We start from the raw sequence: 13,069 nt of genomic DNA on the forward strand, positions 1-13,069 counted from the left end.
CCAGAATTATTCCCAGCAGCCCTAGAGCACATTTTTCAGATCCTTAAACTGGGCTAGCACACTGGACTCGAATTCGGGAGGATGACGGTTCAATCCCGCATCCGGCCATCCTGATTTAGGTTTTCCGTGATTTCCCTAAATCGCTCCAGGCAAATTCCGGCTGACTTCCTTCCGCTTCGTTCCCTCATCCGATGAGACCCATGACCTCACTGTTCGGTCTCCTCCCTGAGACAACCCAACCCTTAAACTGGGAAAAAGAATGAAGCAATGCAAATTAACGTACTTGTTTTTCTGACAATATACTGTTTGTCTATAGCATGGATAATATTCTATAACTATTTGAAGAACTTAATAAAGTCAGACAATAGGTCTAAAAATCAATTTTTGTAAGATTAGAATGATTAATTAACACTTTGGAAAGAAAATGGTACAAATTAACAATGTCATGAAAAGTACAGATTGCTACCCACCATATAGTGGAAATATTGAGTTGCAGACACACAAAATAAAAAGGCTGCTAAACAAGTAAACTCTCAGCCAAAAGGCCTCCTTCTGAATTACACAACATTCACATTAATGCAAATGCAACTCGCACACACATGAGCGTTTTCGCTAGCTGCTCAGGCCAGACTGCTAGCAATTGCTCATGATGAGAAAAGCAGTCTAGGTGGTGGGGTAAGGACCAGTCAGTCTGTGGTGGGGAGGGGAGGGACAGCAGGGTATGGCTATGGGATGGTAAAGTGCTGCTTGTGGAAGCATACAGGGACAGAGACGAGGTGGAGAGAGGGTAGGGCAGTCAGGAGGTTAGACAGAGGACGGGAATGGAGGGGGGGGGGGGGGGAGGGAATGGAAAAGGAGAGAAGTAAAGAGACTGGGTGGCTTGGTGGAATGGAAAGCTGTGAACTGCTGAAGTGGGGACAGGGAAGGGGATAGGTTGAGGCCAGAATATATTGTAGGGACAGTTTCCACCCATACTGTTCAGAAAAGTGATTTTAAAAGTGATTTTGGTAGGAAGTATCCAGATGGCACAGGCTCTGAAACAGTATTTATAATGAATGTTGTGTTGGGCAGCATGCTCAGCACTGGGGTGGTCCAGCTGTTTTTTGGTCACAGTTTGTTGGTGGCCATTAATGCGGACAGATAGCTTGTTGTGATAGATCCACATAGAAAGCAGCACAGTGGCTACAGCGTAGTTTGCAGACCACACGATTGGTTTCATAGGCGGGCCTGGTTTTGATGGAATAGCTGATGTTTGTGACGTGACTGGAATAGGTGGTGGTGGGATGATGTACGAAACAGGTCTTGCATCTAGGTCATATTACAGAGATATGAGCCATAAGGCAAGGGGCTGTGTAGGGATGGTGTTGTTGTTGTGGTCTTCAGTCCTGAGACTGGTTTGATGCAGCTCTCCATGCTACTCTATCCTGTGCAAGTTTCTTCATCTCCCAGTACCTACTGCAGCCTACATCCTTCTGAATCTGCTTAGTGTATTCATCTCTTGGTCTCCCTCTACGATTTTTACTTTCCACGCTGCCCTCCATGTCTCAGAACATGTCCTACCAACCGATCCCTTCTTCTAGTCAAGTTGTGCCGCAAGCTCCTCTTCTCCCCAATTCTATTCAATACCTCCTCATTAGTTATGTGATCTACTCATCTAACCTTCAGCATTCTTCTGTAGCACCACATTTCGAAAGCTTCTATTCTCTTCTTGTCTAAACTATTTATCGTCCACGTTTCACTTCCATACATGGCTACACTCCATACAAATACTTTAAGAAACGACTTCCTGACATTTAAATCTATACTCGATGTTAACAAATTTTTTTTCTTCAGAAATGCTTTCCTTGCCATTGCCAGCCTACATTTTATATCCTCTCTACTTCGACCATCATCAGTTATTTTGCTACCCAAATAGCAAAACTCATTTACTACTTTAAGTGTCTCATTTCCTAATCTAATTCCCTCAGCTTCACCCGACTTAATTCGACTACATTCCATTATCCTTGTTTTGCTTTTGTTGATGTTCATCTTGTACCCTCCTTTCAAGACACTGTCCATTCCGTTCAACTGCTCTTCCAAGTCCTTGAATGTCATCGGCGAACCTCAAAGTTTTTATTTCTTCTCCATGGATTTTAATACCTACTCCAAACTTTTCTTTTGTTTTCTTTATTGCTTGCTCAATATACAGATTGAATAGCATTGGGGATAGGCTACAACCCTGTCTCACTCCCTTCCTAACCACTGCTTCCCTTTCATACCCCTCGACTCTTTATAACTGCCATCTGGTTTCTGTACAAATTGTAAATAGCCTTTCGCTCCCTGTATTTTCCCCCTGCCACCTTCAGAATTTGAAAGAGAGTATTCCAATCAACATTGTCAAAAGCTTTCTCTAAGTCTACAAATGCTAGAAACATAGGTTTGCCTTTCCTTAATCTTTCTTCTAAGATAAGTTGTAGGATCAGTATTGCCTCACGTGTTCCAACATTTCTGTGGAATCCAAACTCATCTTCCCCGAGGCCGGCTTCTATCAGTTTTTCCATTCATCTGCAAAGAATTCGCGTTAGTGTTTTGCAGCTGTGACTTATTAAACTGATTGGTCGGTAATTTTCACATCTGTCAACACCTGCTTTCTTTGGGATTGGAATTATTATATTTTTCTTGAAGTCTGAGGGTATTTCGCCTGTCTCATACATATTGCTCACCAGATGGTAGAGTTTTGTCAGGACTGGCTCTCCCAAGGCCGTCAGTAGCTCTAATGGAATGTTATCTACTCCCGGGGCCTTGTTTCGACTCAGGTCTTGCAGTGCCCTGTCAAACTCTTCACGTAGTATCATATCTCCCATTTCATCTTCATCTACATCCTCTTCCATTTCCATAATATTGTCCTCAAGTACATTGCCCTTGTATAGACCCTTTATACTCCTTCCACCTTTCTGCTTTCCCTTCTTTGCTTAGAACTGGGTTTCCATCAAAGCTCTTGATATTCATGTAAGTGGTTCTCCTTTCTCCAAAGGTTTCTTTAATTTTCCTGTAGCCAGTGTAGGGATGGACGAGGATATTGCGTACATTTGGTGGGCAGCGGAATACCACTGTGGGAGTGGGTGGGAGGATAATGGGTATGGTGTTCCTCATTTTGGGTCACAATGAGATGTAGTTGAAACTGTGGTGGAGAAAGTGATTCAGTTGCTCCTTTTTTCGGTGGTACTGAGTTGTGAGGGGACTGCAATTTTGTGTCTGGACTGTGGGACTTTGAGAGGTGGTGGGTGGTGACTGGAGAGGTCAAGCACTGAGATCTATTTCTGCACAATGTTGGGAAGGAAATTACAGTCTGTGAAGGCCTCGCTGAGACCTTTTGTATGTTTTGAGAGGGACTGCTCATCATTATACATGCAACAGCCATTGGTGGCTAGACTGTATGGAAGGGTCTTATGGTATGGAATGGATGGCAGTTGTCAAAATGGAGGTATTGCCGGTAGTTGGTAGGTTTGATATGGATGAAGATACTGATGAAACCATCTGAGATGTGGTGGTCAACATTGAGGAAGGTGGCTTGCTGGGTTGAGGAGGACCAGGAGAAGTGAATGAGGGCAAAGGTGTTGAGGTTTTGAAGGAATGTGGGCAGGGTGCCCTCACCTTAAATTCAGAACATGAAGGTGTCATCAGTGAACCTAAACCAGGTGAGGAGTTTGAGATTCTGGGTGGTTAGGAAGGATTACTCTAGATGAGCAGTGAATATGTTGACACAGGATGGTACTATGCCATTGCCAATCTCTCTTTTTTTTTGGGGGGGGGGGTGAAGCCTTCAAAGGAGAAGTAATTTTGAGTGAGTATGTAGTTGGTCATGGTGACCAGGAAAGTGGTTGTAGGTTTGGAACCCATCAGGCACTGGGAAAGGTATTGTTCAATAGTAGGAAGGCCATGGCATTAGGGATGTTAGTGCAAAGGGAGGTGGCATCAGTAGTGATGATCAGGGCACCGCAGTGAAGGAATGGGACCTGAGGAAAGTCAGTGGAGGCAGTGGCTTGTATCTCTTATGTAAAATGGTAGGTTGTGGGTAATAGGCTGAAGGTCTATGAGAACAGAGATTCTCTCAGTGGGGGTGCAGTAACTGGAAACAACAAGGTGTCCTAGGTGGTTGGGTTTGTGGACTTTAGGAAGCATATAGAAGGCAGGAGTGCAGTAAAACTTTTAAACTTCAGATCGGTTTTAAAACAATCTAGTAGTGCTTAACATGCATACTACTATTGCAAGAGTACAAGAGAGAAGTGAAGTTAACATCCCCATTGCCAAATTACATTGTAGTCACAGCAAACTTACAGCTCGATGTGGCTACAACTCTCTTCTAGGATAAATGTTATCTTTGGTCAGTTTATGGTCTGGGCTTTAACATTCATAAATAATAATTTTTTGAATTCTTTCCTTAAAGTTTCTGTTTAGTATCATATGGTATTCTTTCATTCAGTCCTTTCTGTTGTAACTGCAACTGGAACAGTCATGGGGTTGATCTGATGGAAAGTGTGTTGGGACCCAAGGAGCGGCCCGTGAGCAACAATGCAAATGGGAGAGGATGGACACGAACAATGAAGGACCTGTCTGAGGTGAGATGTCGATAGATGGACGCCCACACTAGACTAACTGGCTGAGCAAGAGGCAGGCACTTAAACACAAGATCGGGAACGCCGCTATTGGCTGCTGGGACCATGTGTTCCACCGTGGCGCCCTCACATTAAATGTGGGCCAGGAGGCGCGTGCCGCCACGGCTTACGGCTCGATGGTGCAGAGACCTCTGGGTGTCTTTGACGTCCATGCCGTCTGGCGCAGTTTCAAAATCTGCAGCGCGCTTTACCAGACTTTCTTTATGTTAAGCATTAGTATTTACATAACGTAATTGTTAATCAAACTGCCAAGAGTGTAAATTTTCTTGTCAGTAGCTGTCATCTCTGCTGGGTGACTGATTTTTCTATGTCTTTTTGCAACAAAAGGGTGTTCATTATGGGTTCTATAATTGGAGTGTTACACATGCTCCCGGACGATGAAGTGGGTATGTGACTTCCTGCTTCAATGTCCGTAACTAGGTAAGGTCCTTGTTTTATTATTGGCATACTGTCATTCAGACACATAAACATACAAAAAAATTGAATCATAACATTGTTTCTTTTACATGAATTTGAACTTAGGTTCCATGTGCCTTAAATATTTCATTATTTCATTTCACTGTCACATTTATATTTTCGGCGTATCACCACACTGTCACTGCACCTGCACCAGTCCGTGCAAAGCTGCAAACATGGCCCAGTTCGAAGCCAGTGCCTTCTCCTCTATCGGCCATGGTGAAGCCGCAACAGCATCAGATCATATATGGCAGTGAGTGCAATCTGATTATGCATGGTTGTCTGGTTACTCTCGTTGTCCAGTGGCTGCACTCCCGGTAGACGGTACAACACCTCAGCACAATCTATCCTGACATAGTCTGCATCACCTCTGTTGAGTATGCTGAAACATTTAGATCACTTCTCTTTTTGGTACATAACATGAAATTACATATCGTTATCGTAGTTCTGAGTGTTCATTATTGCACATTGACTCTTCATTTTATTAATAACGTTCATGGTAAGTCTAATTAATCTATATTCTCTTTCACACTTGTATTATCAGTTTATAAACACGTACAACATTCCTTACACCGGTACCATTCTATTGTTCTTATTAGTTAGTTTTTTTCCTTTTTCAAGTCTTATTGATTCATTCATTTATTTACTATTCAACCTTATTCATCTCTTTTCTTTGCCTTCCTCAAAATAAGTGATTTTGTTCAAATAAACTCCCCCATTCCTGAATGATCACAGTAAGACTTTTCATTGTCCTTGCATGCTTGTTTTAAACTGATGACTTGTTTGTCAAACAACATGTAGAGGCAAGTTAGCGTAAAAATATTAAAACATCAATTATTAACATGATAATACAATATATAATTTAATTGTTTTACTTACTAAAATTTTTGATGAACACAAAATACTTATAGTTATGAACTCATAGCTCATAATCTTTCTTAATGACTTAAGTAAATAGAACTTGTTTTTTGCAAGAACTATTTAAAACTAATTCATTGTCCACTAATTCTATATAGAAATTAAATTCACAAACATTGTTGTAACATCTTTCTACTGTGTAACTACTCCTGGTTTGCATACTTACTATCTAAACCTTAAATTAACTAAAGTATTTCTTTAACTCTATATGGGGGTACACCCCTTTTATCCTCTTGGTTTCTTCATCTTCTAACAGGTAGCTTCCTTTATGTGGCATCTTAACAATCCGATATGGTCCTTTATACAAAGTGCTCCATTTTCAATTTAATTTTCTTATCTTTGAAGATTTGGGATGATTCTTCAGTAGAACATTATCATCAACCATATAATTAACTCCTAAACCTATCTTTTTGTCAAATTGATGTTTTCAAATACTTGCTTTACGTTGTAAGTTCAAGTATACCTTTTTTATACTTTCACCATGATATTTTGGTTCACTTTACATACGTGGTAAATTCATCATCATCATCATCATCAGCCAATTCAATCATTAGATGATGGGCCTCTTCGAGTCGTGGATTCAGGTAGGCTTTCAGAAGTCTTCTCCAAGTGGGACGGTCTTGGGCAGTTCTCTGCCAGGTGTTGCCAGCGATCTTCTTGATGTCTTTGTCCCATCTGTCTGGTGGTCTTCCTCTAGGCCTCCGGTGCTCTCTCGGACTCCACTCCAGTACTAACTTCGTCCATCTGTTGTCTTTTCTTCTTGCGACGTGGCCAGCCCACTGCCATTTCAAGGAACCTACTCTCTCTAAGATGTCATTAACCTTCGTCACAGACCGGATGTCATCTGCCCTTTTCCTGTCCTTTCTTGTATAGCCCAGCATTGATCTCTCCATGGCTCTCTGTGCTGTCCTAAGTTTCCCTTTTGTGAATGAGTTCAGTGTCCACGTCTCGCATCCGTACGTCATCACAGGAAGAATGCATTGATCAAATACTGCTTTCTTCAGATTTACTGGCATTTTTGATCTGAATACTTTTGAATTCTTCCCAAATGCTTGCCAGCCAAGCTTGATGCGTCGATAGATTTCTGGTCTTATGTCTCCCTTCATATTTATAATCTGGCCAAGGTAGACATATTCACTGACCTCTTCTAGTAGACTGTCCTTGACTTTCACATCTCCAGCTGGGACCCATTTGTTGGATATTACTTTTGTTTTGGAAAGGTTCATGTTCAAGCCAACCAGCTAACATTCCGATGCAAGATCTGTAACTAAGTTTTGGAGCTCTGCGAAGTCTTTGGCCAGTAAGGCAATATCATCAGCAAATCTCAAGTTGGTAAGCCTTCTTCCATTAATTCTAATTCCCTTACCTTCCCAGCTCAGCTTTGACATAGCCATTTCCAATACAGCAGAGAACAGTTTTGGGGAGATGGGATCGCCTTGCTTGACACCCCTCATGATGCGGAATTCTTGAGTTGATTCGCCGATGTTAACATAAGCTGAAGAATTCTCGTAGATTTTCCTGAGCACTTCAATGTATGCTGTTCCCACTCCTTGCTCACTCAAAGCTTGGAGGACAGCTACATGGCTAACGGAGTCAAATGCCTTTTCAAAGTCAACAAAGGCAATGCAGAGAGGCAGTTGGTATTCATTCGCTCTGCTTATCACTTCACTAACGGTCAGAATGTGGTCAATAGTGCTAAAATTGCTTCGGAATCCAGCTTGTTCTATAGGTTGGGCTGAGTCTAGGGTGGAACTAATTCGGTTTAACAAGATCTTTGTAAAAATTTTGTACAAAATTGAGAGCAAGCTGATAGGACGGTAGTTTTTAATATTGTGAATACTTCCTTTCTTGTGTATCAAAATAATCTTAGCCTTGTTCCACGATAGTGGGATTGAAGCATAGTGCAGGCAGGAAGTAAATACTTTTGCCAAGTGATTTATTGTTACCTCTCCTGCCAGTTTGAGGATGTCAACGCTGAGCTCATCATCACCTGGCACTGTTCCCTTCTTCATGCTATCTAGAGCACACTTGACTTCCGATGGGAGTATATCTGGAACACTAGATATATCATTTAAATTAGATACACTCAAATTTTCCCCTGGATTGCTATACAAATTGCTATAAAAGTCTCTGATGAACTTCAAAACCGCCTCCTTTTCAGTGATTCGACTGTCATTTCCATCGAGTGCGATAATCTGCTTTTTACCTATTGTGAGTTTGCGTTTGGCTGACTTTAAACTTGTCTTGTTCTCCAAGCTTGCTCGTAAGGTGTCTTCAGTGAATTTCTGTATGTCAGCTTTCATTTCTCTTCGCACTGCCTTACATAGTTCGGAATACGCCACCATGTCACGATCGGTTTGGATTTTCATTTCTCTCCTCTGTTGTAAAAGGGTTTCAGTTTTGGCACTGAATTTCTTTGGTTGTTTATTTTTTTGGCATAGGCCACCAACTTCTTGTGCACTTGAAACAATCATTTCCGCCAAATCACAATCTTTAGTTACGTGGAACTTGCTTTGGAGGACTTCTTGGAATTTCGAGGAATGTTCTTCCAGGTTTTTGAGGTTGATTACCCTTCTCTTCCCTTTCATAAGTTTATTCCTTTCATTTCTTACATTGAGTTCGACCCTTGCTCTCACAAGACGGTGATCACTGCCAGTGTTGAACTGATTTAGCACTGATACGTCTTTTACAATCTGCGGAATATTTGACAGAATAAAGTCTATCTCATTTTTGACACTGAAATTTGGGCTCCTCCAAGTCCATTTTCGGTCAGGGTGCTTCTTAAAGAACGTATTCATGATGGACATACTGGTGTACTCAGCGAACTGGACTAATCTCTCACCTCTATCGTTTCGGTCGTCAATCCCATAGTTGCCCACCACTGTGTCGCCTTGTTTCTTGGTGCCAACTTTTGCATTGAAATCTCCAATGACCATCTGGAAGTGACAATCGCTACCTTTTTTACAGGTGTTATCCAGACTTTCGTAAAATGATTCAATTTCTTCGTCAGGGTGACTTGAGGTGGGAGCGTACACCTGAACAATCTGTATTTTATACCTATTCGACACCTTCAGGACCATTCGAGCTGTCCTGCTGGAAGTTCCTTCTAAGACAGATACTCTATCAGCAATATTCTTGTTGATTAAGAACCCAACTCCATTGAGTTTTCCTTCTGGATCGCCACAAAAGTAAAACAAGTTGCCAGAGCGCAAACGGAGACAGTCTTCCCCTTTTCGGCGAACTTCGCTTAAACCAACAATACTCCAGTTGATTTTTGTAAGCTCTTTCTCGATCTCTTCTAGTCTGTTGTTGCCTATTAGAGAGCGACAGTTATATGTACAGACGTGAAGAGTCTGTATCTTCTTCTCAGCACCACTTGGTGTTTGGGACATCAAAGTTGCTCCCACCCGGAGATCCGACTGTGGGGCTATTACTCCGGAAAATTTAACATTAATGTCACACAACATAACTCGAAGGTGGGAAGCATAATCGCCACGCTTGCTTCAGAACGGATTGGCGATATAATTTCCAGGCCGCCCCTGACATGGGGTACAGACACCTTTGGTAGGCCGCTCCACTAGAGTACAGACGCCACCACACTGCTAGTTTTGGTCCACCCCGGGTATTTCATTTCCCTGGTGCCACCCATATCTGGGAGGCTTTCCCTTATCCGCCACCTGGGGAGGCGCCCGATGGGGGACTAGCAACCCCACACGTGGTAAATTACCAAGCCAATTATCACTCTGTTGCTTATTAAATACAAACTCAAGTTCTTACAAATTGATTTAATTCTCTAAATAATCTTTGTACTGGGTTTCCTGATGGATTAAAGCAGGCAATGAATACATGAGGAATTCCGCATGCCTTCAATGTTTCCTTCCATGCTTTACTTCGAAAATATGAGGCGTTATCTGAAATAAGCATTCCAGGTTTTCCTACATTCACCAAATAATCATCCGTAATCTTTCTCAGCATGAGTTTTATATTGGCCATTCACAAAGCATAAAATTTCACATACTTCTTGAATAGATCATACATTGTGAATATATATTTAAAATTTCCTTTAGCTTTGGGAAATGGCCCACATGTATCACATGAGACAATACTCAGTGGCTCCAATGATATAATGGGATGTAATACACCTTTACTACAACAATTAACCGGATTTGCTCTTTGACAAATTTTACACCTCTTGAGTATCTCCTGAGCACTCCTTATTAAACCCAGATAAAAACACAATTGTTGTAATTTAATCACGCATTTGTGAGCTCCAAAATGACCCCATCTTGCATGTGTGAACCGCAATAATGTCTCAGCACATTGTGAGGGAATGAATATCTTCCACTCATCCTCCTCGGTTCTATGATAAAATAATACATCTGCTTGCAATTGGTAATGACCATTAATGTTACTATGCATTCCTTCTCTTAATTCTCTCCTATTTTTTCTCCATTTATCATCTGATTTTTGGATTTGTACTATTTGCAAACAAATTTCTTTAACTTCCCTCCTATATGGAAGTGTTCCGAACATTGTCACTTTAAAGTCCATCACCCTTTCTTCTTTGATCTCATCTACCATTTTATTTGATAGCCTTGACAACGCATCAGCAACAACATTATCCCTTCCCTTGGCGTACTTAACTGTTATGTCATATTCTTGTAGCAACAATGCCGAACATCTTAGTCGGCCATGCAGCATCCTACTTGTCATTAAAAACGTCACCACTTTATGGTCACAATAAATTACAATTCGTTTCCCATATATGAAATATCAGAACTTTTTAAGCACCCAGGTAACTGCCAGTACTTCCAGTTCAGTCGTGCTGTACGGTCTCTCACAACCTGATAAGGTTGGGCTAGCAAAGGCGATAATTTTTATTGTTTCTACATTATTCTCATCTTCCATTTGGAATATTGTGCCACCTGAACCTGTTTCAGCTGCATCTGTCACCACATAAAAGTCTTTATTCATTTGGGGATGATGTAACAATGGAGCATTTATGAGAGCATTTTGATATATCATCAAAAGCGTTACTACATGCTTCCATCCATTAGCACAGAATATTTTTCCTTAACAAATGTAACAGACAATCTTTATTTAACAACTGCTGCGACACAAACTTTCTAAATAAACATGCCAGACCTAAAACTGACTTTAATTTTATTTTATTTTGTAGATATGAACAATTGTTAATGGCATCCAACTTTTTAGGGTTCGGTAAAATTCCTTCTGGTGCCACAATATGCCCAAAGAATTGTTATTTGATTTCTACCAAATTTGGATTTTGTTAAATTGACTGTGACCCCATACTCAAGAAATTTAATAAATATACGATCAATTAATTTGACATGTTCACTCCAGGTCTCTGCGGCGATCAGTAGATCATCTACATATACAGTGACACATTCTAATAAATCAGGTCTGAGCAATTTTCTAAAGCGGTTATGAAAACACCACCGCTAATATTACAACCAAACAGCATTACCTTAAACTGGTAACTCAGTGCCAGAAAAATGAATGCTGTATATTTTCTTGATTCCTTTGACATTTTACTTTGCCAGTAGGAACTTTGGAGCTTGAGGGAGGTCAAAAATTTCACCCTATGAAATTTCTGCAATAGCTCTTCTAAGTTTTCAGGGTGAGTTTTTATGGGTTTGATAATTTTATTAATGTCGCGAGCATCAAGAACTAGCTGAATATCACCGTTTGGTTTAGTCACAGCTAACAATGGACTTGAGTATCCAGAAGTTAAAGTCTCAATTATTCCCCACTCTATCATCTTTTTTATTTCTTTGGCCACGGCTTCTCTTTTTTACCAAGGAACTGAATAAGTGGTTTTACAAAATGTAGAGTGTAGATAAGTTTGAATACAATATTCAAAATCTTTAATCACGCCTGGTTTCTTATTAAATACAGGCAAATATTGTTGTAAAAACTTTTCCCAACTCATCTTGTTGTTCTATTGATAGACATTCCGATTTGCGTACATTTTCTTTTTCATCTATCTCAGCATAATTTCATCCTACACTATTAATACTTTTCAAATGGAAAGCATTTACAAGTAGACAGGTAACTGTTACATTTTGGCAATATTTTCCCAAAATAATCTTTCTTTTTAATAAAGTTACCCTTAAGGGTTTAGCTTTAACTATGAAAGTACATACATCCTCCTTAAAATCTATCACTGCACTCTAGTCACACAAAAAATCAATTTCCCAAATACATGGCGTTAACATTCGACATACTACTAAGAAAGTGCATTTGAAGTTCAGTGTTACATGCAGTGTAAGGCTATGTGCGAGTGATTGCCATTTGTAATTATTATCTTTGGCACAGTCTCTGACCTATGTTATCACTTCTATGTTTTCTCTTTGATGGATGTTCTTTAGAGTTATTTTGGTAGTAAAGCAGTTGCGTGAGTTGTGGTGTGTTTTTATGTTGCAATTAAGTGAGTGCAACCAGTCTCGCAACATTGGTGACCCTGACATGATCACCGAAGGCCACTAACATGAAATTCGATGGTCACTAACACTCCATATCATGCCACGTCACGTTAAATACAGGTATCCGCGTCAGCCGTGTCGCACATCCCCATTTCACCATAACTCACGATGGCAGACCCACCACCAACTGCAGAAGTGCTTACTGGTGCAGTAATTAATTGCGTGGCAGTAAAACTGCCACCGTGTTGGGAACAGAATCCCATGCTGTCGTTTGCTCAACTAAAAAGTCAATTTGTGCTAGTGCACATAACCTCAGACAAAACGAAGTACAGTTATGTAGTTGCTGCACTCAATGAAGATATGGGCATAGAAGTACAAGATATTCTGGCGTCACCACCGAATACTGATCATTACACAACCATAAAGAATGTTTTGATAACCCAGCTCTCGCAGCCTGAGACGAAAAGGTTAGAGAAGCCCCTCCACACAGAAGAGCTAGGCGATCGCACGCCATAGCAGCTACTGCGCCGACTGCATACATTAGCAAGCAACGTGGTCAGTGATGACATTTAGCAGAATATTTGGCTATCCTGC

The 13,069-nt window shown here is 40.8% G+C and overlaps 1 long non-coding RNA gene across 1 annotated transcript in view; it reads right to left on the reverse strand.

Moving 5' to 3' along the window:
• Positions 1-5,088: 5,088 nt before the first annotated feature.
• Positions 5,089-13,069, reverse strand: part of LOC124777788 — a 36,024-nt gene continuing 28,043 nt past the window's right edge. The window contains exon 3 of the long non-coding RNA XR_007015783.1: positions 5,089-5,493. This is a non-coding gene — a long non-coding RNA (uncharacterized LOC124777788). The remainder of the gene's footprint in view (positions 5,494-13,069) is intronic.

This window comes from Schistocerca piceifrons, chromosome 2 (genome assembly GCF_021461385.2).
Source record: "Schistocerca piceifrons isolate TAMUIC-IGC-003096 chromosome 2, iqSchPice1.1, whole genome shotgun sequence".
In the NCBI taxonomy this organism is placed as follows: domain Eukaryota; kingdom Metazoa; phylum Arthropoda; class Insecta; order Orthoptera; family Acrididae; genus Schistocerca; species Schistocerca piceifrons.